This window comes from Pistacia vera, unplaced genomic scaffold (genome assembly GCF_008641045.1).
Source record: "Pistacia vera cultivar Batoury unplaced genomic scaffold, PisVer_v2 Contig94, whole genome shotgun sequence".
Taxonomy (NCBI): Eukaryota; Viridiplantae; Streptophyta; class Magnoliopsida; order Sapindales; family Anacardiaceae; genus Pistacia; species Pistacia vera.
The window spans coordinates 1,289,281-1,300,539 of record NW_022196823.1 but is presented as its reverse complement, the minus strand read 5'-3'; the positions used below and the strand labels follow the sequence as shown (position 1 = coordinate 1,300,539).

The 11,259-nt window shown below is 33.8% G+C and overlaps 1 pseudogene; it reads right to left on the bottom strand.

Annotated features, from left to right (window-relative positions):
- Positions 1 to 2,779: 2,779 nt before the first annotated feature.
- On the bottom strand, positions 2,780 to 5,260 carry LOC116120558 (annotated as a pseudogene).
- Positions 5,261 to 11,259: the final 5,999 nt, after the last annotated feature.

The window sequence follows — 11,259 nt, the reverse complement described above, 5'->3', positions numbered from 1 at the left end:
GAAAGATGTTTTCATTTTATACATTTTCAAATATTATCTTTCACGTCACATGCATTTTTATTTTTTCGCCTATACCATTCATTTTCAATACTTCAAAAAAAAAAAAAAAAGAATACGCAAAATTCATATAAAAATAAACCTTATCTTTACGTATGTATTAGCTTAAAATACCCTTTGCACCTATGATTCTTATATTAATTCGCATTGAAAATTAAAGTAAAATTAGAAAAAAATAATGAAATTTCTCCTCACAATTATTATTTTCCAAAAGAAAAAATATCTTTGAAAAACTAATGAAATTTCTCATCACGAAAATCAATGGCATTAACCCTATATTTTAAATGTATCTAAAGACCAGGCTTTTTGAATGCCTCCTAGGACTAGAGATGGCAATGGATCTGATATTTTTGGATACATGGCTCGGTCTATCTCGAAAAGGCTAGACTTTACCTGATGTTAGTGGGCTTGGGCTTGGGCCTGAGACTGATTTTAAGGCCGACCCTCGGGTATGGGCCAAGCATCAGTATGTCTTCAGTCTTGGCCCAGCCCAGCCCAACGTGACAATTTTACTATTAATTTTATTAAATTATCCTTGTATTATATATCTAATTACAGAATTATCCTACATATGTATAAAAAAATTGAAATTTATTAATATTTGGTGAGTATTAAAAAATAAATTAAAATTTAAAATCAGTTTCTAGAATTAAATATATATAAAAAATTAAAATTTATTAATATTTAAAAATTCACATTGTAAATATGGGTAGGCTTGGGCCGGTACTAAATTACAAAAAGCTCGTCGGGCCAAGCTTGGGCTTTACCTGTCATCCCCGTGATGGGCTTGGGCCGGGATTGGGCCTTTATCATGGATTGGGCTTGGGCCCGGGCCAAGGGGTATCTGGTCTCGGCTCGGCCCATTGCCATCTCTACCTAGGACCTAGGTTTAACCTGAACAAGTCCGACTTGGGTATTTACGTCCCTAATTTTCTAATACCTCAAATATCTTTAAGTATTTATTAGCTTAAAATACCCTTTACACCCCAAGATCTTATTTTAATTCGAATTGAAAATTATAATAAAATGAGAAAAAACTGATATACATATAAAAGAGAAATCCCCCATCTAACTATTTTTTTATGAATAAATATTCTCATATATAACCATCCTTACTAATTTTAATTCCCAAAATATCACAGTTTTGTTTTAAGAACATATTTAGTCATAAGATTATACAACTTAGCCTAATTGTCCTTAATGAAAATTAATAAGGATAAAATAACCAAAATGGGCCAGGTTATCAAGTCTATCACCATCTAGCATGGTCAAGTATAGTTTAACATGTTTTAATTAGATTGTCAAACTATATCATTAAATCCTAGGTTATCAAGTTCTTATAATTTAACATTATCTAATGAAAATGTATCATTTGTCATATATGCATGCAGCTGAAAATGGCACTCATTTCAATTCTCCTAAATTTTACATGCATTACATTTTTTAAGCTGAATTGACCCTGCAATTTTTGCTCTTTCAAAGGCATGACTATCAAGTCTTAAGACCTTTCCCTTTTGTAAGTAATTTTTGATAAAACATAAAATAATACCAACACAATCAAGCTACCATAGCAAAAGAGGGACGATGAACATTGTCGTCACATTATTTCTTCTCACCAATAAACTAATAAATAACAAATCTTTATATAAAAATTATAAAGTCTTGATTCATTAATTAAATCAAACACTAATCCAATAGATAACGCACTAACGAAACTTTTACTAAAACTGATATGTTTGATTTATTTTCCAACACAGTTTCCATTTTTCTTCTTCATTCAATGCAACCATTAGTATTACCTCTCTCTCTTTCTATATAAACTCCTCAACAGAATTCTTTTTTCATGCCTTCAATCTCTCTTTTTCTTCAAAAATATCAGCCATGGCTTTGGGAATCTTCACTAGGGAAAAATTGTGTTTGGGTTTTTTTATATTTGTTTTTTCAACTTAATCCTTGACAGATAAAAATTGTCAAGAATTGAGACTACGACTGTCAAGAAAAAATTTATACAATTTATTTTTGACCAAATCCTTGACAATTAATAGCTATCAAGAATCATCCAAAACGGTTAAAAATTATTTCAAATTCTTGACAGTTCATAAACTGTCAAGAATTACAATTCTTGACATATTTCTAGAATGATCAAGAAAATATGTCAACTCATTCTGTCAAGGAAAGAGGTTTTTTTAGTAGTGGAAATTCCGCAGCGGCAAAGTGGACATAACTCTCATACAGAGAGTAAACCATTATAAATCTTCTATTTGTGTGTGTGGTTATTTGTTTGCCATTTGTTCGCATTATTTTCGTTTTCATAGGGATTTAGGATTTCCCTACAACAGATTGAAGCTAACACTCATGTCCTTAGGTGAGAGTTAGACAATTCTTTATGTGATCATCAATGACTTTTCCACATGTAACAATGCATCGATGGACAAATGTAAAAATTTTGTAGTCTCAAAGGAACCTAATGACATTATTTTTAAACATACAATATGTAGATTATATCACATATACCATTCTCGAAACAATCAGGTCACACACTTATAAATACCTCCACATATTAGATGATATCTGCAAAGCATGAATTATTAATGAAGATACCTCGGGTGAATCATTCATAATGTTAATTATAACACAATATAGTTCAAATCCTTAAATTTTGCATTTCATGACATCATCACACTTATTCTCCTTGCAACAATAACATATCGGAAAAAACATGTTATTTAATTTCTGGCAATGGAATGGGTTGAAAGAGTGATGAAAACATAACATCCTTAATCTCTTGACCTCCACCACCACTGCCCATCTCCGTGGTGATAAAAGTAATGGGAAGTTCTCACAGATTTATGATCATTTCAACAATAGGTTGAGGTAAGGATTTGTTGCAGTTCTGTATCCATTTATCTTCTTCCATATCTCCTTGTTAGATCCTTAATGTATTCACGAGCAACTTCCTCGGAACAACCAGTATCATTCATGAACATTGGATTGCTTTAGGTACATCACCTCTCTTCATCTCATCCTGATTTATTTATTGAAAGAACACAACCAATTAATTCATAGAGATTCATTAAGTATATAAAAACAATTGTAAATAAATTATGCTAGATTTTATACCGGTGAAGTTCCCATCATCTTGAAGTCGGAAAGCCATGGATGACCACTTTATAATATCCGGATTGCTTTCTAGAAATTCTAAGTCCTTCTCTATATCGTTTTGCTGACGATATATACGATAGAGTTGCTATAATGGGACCCGTAATTGATACATAAGCATTATCAAATATTCATCTAGCGTTGGCTTATACTGATAGTGTACCATCTTGCCTCTGTTATATAGGCTTGCGCCATATTTTCCACCGATGTAAATGACATAGCGCACGATAGTGAGATATTTAAACAACAAACATATAAAATAGAGGAAGAAACGAATTAAATAATATTACATTTTGATTAGAGTCTTGAGACGTCTGAATTCTTTTCTTTGAGAATGTGATAAGCCACTTCATTAACAAAGTTGAACAGCGAGAGAAAACTTGTTTTCATGTAACTGGGAACTGTTTCATTGCTTTATGTCCCATCTGAAATACATGTGTAACAAAAGCTCATATAATTTTTTCTTAGAATGCTAATTTGTATAACAAGAAAATTTTGCCCAACAATTACCTCGTAATAGCATCAGTCAAGAGCTCTAGTTCAGGCAAGGTACCTAAACATCATAAATATCGTCAATTACTGTAATTAAGCAATGGCCTTTGCAACGAACTTTTGGCAGTAAGAGTACTGAGTTGAAAAGCTATACCCAAGCCCCATAAATATGCTGTTATCAAGCTGTTCCTACAAAAGTTAACTCTCGAAGACCAGTATTCTCCCACCACCTTCACAAGCAAAAGAGAAACATATCAACTTGACTCCCTTAAAAATAGATTACAAATAAAGTGTTGACATAGAGACCTAACAATATAAGAGATTAAATTATTTGTTCAACTTGTTTGTCAAATCTCGTTACTCATATTTTACAAAACATTACTCATTCAAAGTTGAATCCCAATTTTATATGTTAACTTATTTATTTTTTTACGTGTCAACACCATTTATTATTAATTAGAAGTTAGTTACTCACTTATTTGCGTTATTTTAATCAATGTTGTAATGAAACTAAGGTTGCATTAGTTGGGATGCAAAAGGTACAATTTCAATAAGTATTTCATTAATAAAGGCTATGCAATCACGAGAACAAAAGTGGAGGAAGGTTACTGACCTCATGTGTCTTTAAGTTCTCCCTGGTGAATTCCCTAAAAATATTAAAGTCCGCCTTTGCAAGCTGGATTAAAAGGTGATTCTTGTCTTCCCTTCTCTCATATGATCTATGAACCATTTGGTCTCTAATCGTGGCGCCCACAATGAAGAGGAAGCTCCAAGGCATCCTCAAAAAGCGGTACAAGATTCTGGTCGACATCCTTATCGTCAAGATCTTTAAGATGTTTAGAACTGAATTCCCATGCCTCCTGCATCATACTTTCTCCTTCTAACCCATAGAATGAGGCTTCATAAAGCTCATTATTGCCTTCACATCATCACCGACACACGCCGAGAAACTTCCCGTCTTGTCCCTGAAACTCTCAAAAACTTCTGCGCTCACAAGGAAAGTAGAACATACATTAGTTTATTCTAATGATGACTACTTTTTTCGAACTTTAATTCTTCAGTACCTTCAGTAACATAATACCGTGTTGTCTCAGGAGTCTAAACTCTAGAGGGTTGCATATAGATTTCCTTTCTCCTTTATGATCGCTGAATTTTGGACACGGTCCAATATGTTCTTTATTTCACGTTCAAAATGATAAGCCACTCCAAGTCTTTGTAAGTTGTCAATCAGCTCAAGCTGATCCAATGGTTTGTCCATACTATTGATTATCATCCTCACTTCTTCTGTCAGCTTTTCTGCTTTTTTTTCTGTATGCTTCTCCCTGAAGAAATTAAGTTTTTGGTAATTAGTTCCTGAACCTGAACTAATTAATTCAGCAAGAACAAATTAATACCATAAAAGGAAAAAAAAGACCATGACTACCGTGTACTCATTAGTCAATTTTGGCAGATAATCTTCGTTAAAAATGCAAGGTTTGTAGTTTCCTGATCGCCTTACAACAGTTGAAGTACTAAGTTCTGGGTTAGCGATGCACTGGAGTTGCTTCTTCACACTGATTCTGCTGTTTGGTGTTTTAGAAACAAGTAGTTGACGGTGTTGAAAAATAGCACCAGAAGGAATTTACAGGTTGTTGCAATACAAAAAGCCATTAGTAATTTGTGAAGTTCACTCTGTCATAAACTGGAGATGCAAGCTGATACTTATAGACTAGTTAAGAGGTCACCAGTTTTTTTGCGCGAAAGAATTTTTTAAAATTGCAATTTTAACCCAAAACTTTATACAATTGCAATTTGTGAAACTCTAGAAAAGGATTGATGCTGCTCACTAATTTTTGAAAATTCTCCCTCCTCATAATTGCTCATATAAAATCATTTATCTTCTCCTCATTTTCAGTCTTCTCTGTCTAATAGTCTATTTCTTTTTCATTTTTTTTTTTTTTTTTCTAGAAGGACGATTGCAAACACACCACAATTATTTCATACAAAAATCATTTATCTTTCTTCTCATTATCAGTCTTCTCTGTCTAATAGTCTTTTTCTTAAACCATCACAGTTATTTCATATAAAATCATTTATCTTCCCTGTCATAGTTTTTTTTTTTTTTTTTTTTTTTTTTTTCTTCTTCTTCTAGGAGGACGAGTAGAGATGCACTACAACATTATACACAAGGAGTTACCAAAATTAGATACAAAAGGAAAACAGTTACAATACATATTTACAACTACAAAAGTGAATATTTATAGCTAATTGAAATAATTTTAGTGATAATCCTCTCTCGAAGCTAATATTCATCTTTTTGTTTTAACTTATTAAAATCGTGACAATAATTAATCTTTAGTTACAATAAATTAGCTATGGTAAAACATTATAGCTAATTAATGTATTTAGTTGTAAACATTTTATTTACATGGCATGTAGTATCATTATTAGCTACGATTTTAATAATATGTAGTATACTCTCTAGGTAATAATTCTTTGGGATATAAAATAAAACTCACAAATATCTAATAGAAAACATATTGTATATAGTGTGAAATAGTGGGCCCAAAAATTAACTTTACTTAATAACAAATCTCTACATCTAGTAACGAAATCACTAATAACACAAAGTGCTATCGGACAGTGTTGCCAATCTCCTCCGCTACTTGACGTTCCACCCAACCGCATCTCATCTATTACCTGCAAAAATGTGAAATTAATGGAGTGAACCACTAATTTCTCAGTAAGTAAACCCACTATCTACTATTCTTCCTCCGTTACCCGTATTTTGGTTTCTTTCCTTATACCAACGTCTTCTATTCTTCTTTGTTCTTTCTAATATTCTAGGCTCCCACTTCCGTCATGTAAGATACTTATAAAAACTGAAATATCATTGAATTACACAAGAGATTCTGGTTAGTGGAAGTAACATAATGCACATGCACAATAAATAAACTTTTTCTAGGAGTAGCATTTTCTTATTCTATCTTCTGTTTCTCATTTATTTTATGTTCTTTTCTCTTTTCTTTCTTTTTCTTGTGTTTTCTTTCTTTTTTGTTTCTATTCTTTCTTTTCTATTTCTCTTCTTTTTCTTTTCTTGTTTCTACTCTTTCTTTTCTGTTTCTCTTCTTTCTTTTATGTCTCTATTCTTTCTTTTCTGTTTCTCTCTTTCTTTCTGTTTCCCTTCTTTCTTTTCTGTTTCTATTCTTTCTTTTCTGTTTCTATTCTTTCTTTTCTATTTCTATTCTGATTTACTGATCGGACTCGGTTGAGGCATAGATTCGAACCCTGGCTGTGTGAGTGTATTCTGAAATTATTTCTGGGTACAGTCCTCATCCACATACACTTCTAACGGACTGTATAAATTCTTCTTTTCTATTCTGACACTGCTCACTGATGCGGCATGCATGTGGGACTTTTTTGCTTCTCTGTCACTCACGGTTCTCCATCGCACCAACCTCTCTTCTTCTTTCTTTAAATAAAAAACTCAGTTTCTGTAGATTCTTCAAATGTGTTCTTTAATTTTTCTTTCTTTCTCTTTGTTCTTTAATGTTCTTATATATGTATATAGCTTATTCTTGACTATTCTTTCTAAATTCAAATGCTTAATTCAAGAATGCAATATGGCATGTAAATATGTCATTCTCTACCATCAACAAGTTCATATCAAGATAACAAGCTAACTACTCATGCAAGCACTTCACTTTGAAATTTCATCAAACAATTTGCATGTACATACAAACAGTAAATTTGCTACACTTCCTCATCTATCCCAAGCCACCAAAATTTGGAGCAAAACTCCCTAAAACCAACATCAAACCTGGTCAGGAATCACACTTCACAATTCTATTCCAATCTTTCCATAATTCATCCAGACTTCCACTAATACATCCCCTACATAAACACTACTTCTCATGGCTGAATTTCAACCATCATTCAACATCCATTCAATCAATAATCTCACCATACAAAATTCATACATACATATAGATTTTTCTCTACACAATTATTGATCAATCAAAGTTAGAGTTGGATTTACTTACCTTAAATGTGAGCAACACAACACTTTAACCTTCCTTTGCTAGAACTTTCTCTCTCTTAAACCCTAAGCTATATAAACACCATAAGAATTTAAGACTTTAAATTAAACTCACATCTTGGTGCAAGAATCTTACCTATGGATGCTTAGGTTGAAATTCTAACCAAAGTGAGCCAATTCTATGGACTTCCTTTGAAATTGGTTGAAGAAAATTTTGAGAGCACTTGGGTAAGGTCGCATGAATGAACGGTAGAATGGCTAGGGTTCCTCTCTTGAATCCTTAATAGTACACAATAATATTTGAAGATTCCCATTTTACCTTTGCACTTTCAAGAAATTCCATCTTTGCCCTTGTAGTCAATTACATAATGCCCTTATTTCTATTATCTTCTCCATGTTATTCTACTTCTTTTCACTCCCCACTCTTTCAACTAATTATGGGTGAAATGACAATTTTTCCCCTAAGCAAGTTCTCCAGAATTTCTCAAAATTCCAGAGAGTTCATTGCCGCGGCGAACTTCTTTTCTTGCCGCGACGAAGTCTACATTTCTACAAACTGAATTTGGGCAGTGAGTTCATTGCTACGGCGAAAATATTCTATTGTCGCAGCGAAGTATGAAATTTACTTCATACTAACTTCCAATCTTTCACCTTGAAATAGAATACTAAGGCATTAAGACATAAGTAAGTTACGTACCTTAAGTGGGCATTACAATTCTCCCCCTTTATAAGAATTTCATCCCCGAAATTCAAACGAACAATTCAGGATACAGTTCTGCTATATTTGTTCTACCTCTCATGTAGCTTCTTCTACTTTATGATTCCTCCATAGGATTTTAACTAATGGAATACTCTTATTTCGGAGCTCTTTAACCTTTCTATCTAATACCTATACTGGGCGCTCCTCGTAAACAGATTCTCTTCTAAGTCACTTCTTCTACTTTTAATATATATGAGGGATCGCTGACATATCTTTGAAGCATTAAGACATGAAAAACATTGTGCACTCTATCCATATTTGGTGGTAGTGACAATTTAGAAGCTACTTTTCTTACTCATTGTAACACTTCAAAGGGGCAAATTATCTAGGCGCTAGTTTTCCTTTACCCGCCAAAACACATTATCCACTTATATGGGAAACTTTAATAACACTTTATCACCCCACTTCAAATTCTACATCTTTTCTCTTTAAATCTGCATAGCTCTTTTGTCTGTCTTGGGCTTTTGTTCTATCTTTTTTCAGATCAGCTTGATGTCTTCTATCATTTTCTGAGTTATCTTCGGCCCAAGAGCTGTATTCAAAACATCTTCTCTCTCCTACCTTATTCCAATGCAGTAAAGATCTACATGTCTACCACACAAGGCTTCATAAGAGCCATCTTAATTGTAGACTGATAACTGTTTTATAAAAAACTCCACCAATGGTAACATCTCATGTCAAGTCATTCTATAATCCATACAACACTCTCAGCATGCCCTTAAGTACTTGATTTGTTATCTCAGTTTAGCCATCTGTCTGAGGATGGTATGCTGTACTAAATGCTAGTTTTGTACACAATTTCTCTTTAGACTAGTCTAGAAAGCTGAAACAAATTGGAATCTCTATCTGATACTATTGTCTTAGGAACCCCATGGAGTCTAACTATCTCCTTGATGTAAATCTGGGCCAACTGAGCCAAGGTGGTACTATCCTTTACTAGAAGAAAATGTGCTGATTTGGTTAATCTGTCTACTATTAGCCGTATCATATTATATCCCTTTTGAACTCTTGGAAGGCCTGTGATGAAATCCATTGATATATTTTCCCATTTCCATTCGGAATGCTGAGTGGCTGAAGCAATCCTGATGACCTCGTGCTCTGCTTTCACTTGTTGACAAACCAGGCATTTAGCCACATAATCTCCTATATCTCTCTTCATACTTGGCCACCAATACCTCTTCTTTAGATCTTGATACATTTTGGTTCCTTCAGGATTAGCAGTGTATGGTGTGTCATGAGCCTCCTCAAGAATCTTCTTCTCTCAACTCAGCATCTTGGGGAATGCATATGTGATTTTGGAAACGGAGGACACCATCTAAAAAGTGAAATTCTGGCATCTTGCCCTCAAAGTAGGCTGAATTTCTAACGTTGCAATCCTTCCTGTGTATCACCTCTATCTGTTCCTTAAACACTCTTCTAATAATTCTCCCAGCATTGTGAGTTGGGATATATAGGCTTTTTGACTCAAAGCATCAGCTACTACATTAACTTTTCCAGGATGATACTTAATTTCACAATCATAATCTTTTACCAGTTCTAACTAGACCTGGCAAAACGGTCTAGACCCGCGGGTTGGACCGTACCTGGGTAAAAAATATAGGGTATGGGTCCAATTTATTAAACCTGTTTTTTGAGACCCGTACCCGTATCGGCCCAAATTCACACGGTTTATACGGGTGAACCCGCGGCACCCGTATTTGCAGTAATGAATTTTGAATCCTTAATTTTTTCACGCATTCAGCCATTCATGAAGCAGTCATGCCTCTCACTCTCACTCTCTCAGTCTCATCTCATCTCTGATCTCTCACTCTCAGATTCTCAGTAACTTTATCGCGGCCGCATCTCAATCTCCATCATTCTTCTTCGTCTAAAGTTCAACTCCCTGTCTCAGTGTCTTCATCTTCGATTAATAGTCAGTTCGTCACTCATCGGCTGGTAATGAATCCTTAACCCCTAATTTGTGTGTTTTGTTTTTGTTTTTTTGCAGATTTTGTGTTTTTTTTCTAGGTGGAATACCTTTGGAAGCCGTCCGTAAGGGAACGTCGTAGTTAGAGTACGTGGAACCGATATCATCGTCCTCGGCGTCGAGAAGAATCCACCGCTAAGCTCTAAGACTCCAGGTATGTTATATACATAAGCTAAGTTCCGCTTTTGTATACTGGAATTAGTGATCGTGTTGAGCTGATGTTATTTTAAGTGTTGTGATTTGGATTATAATGATTATGTTAGTTGAAATTGGGACATTTACCATTCTCAAATATTGAATCTTACTAGTACGAATTGAACGTTTGTGAGCTATAATTTTGAACCTTACATGTTTAAAGTGAACTAAAAATTTTGCTATTTCGGTTAACTCTGTCTGTTGAGAGTTAGTTTGGATTTAATAAGTATTGGACGTCCGCATATGAGAATTCTTGACTTTTAAATTTCTTGTAGTCGTCAGGTTTAATGGTTTATTGTGATATGAATTTCTTTTAAGCAAATGAAGAATATGTGCCAAAAAGTTGATTTTCAAAGTAGAAGTTTGACTCATGCATTCTTATTAAATGCCTATAAGTTTAACACATTGCCGGGATGAGACATTACCATAAGAGGTTGAGATGTGCATTGCTTTTATGATTAGATTGATTTGAAGGTATAGTTTGTGATTTGATGCCATTAATTCAATTATTTCGCCATCTTTCTTTTTCCTCTTCTTTTTATTCATGAATGGAAAAAAAATAGTCATGCTATGTATGCCTTAGTACAGCTTATAACATTTGGAGGATATACA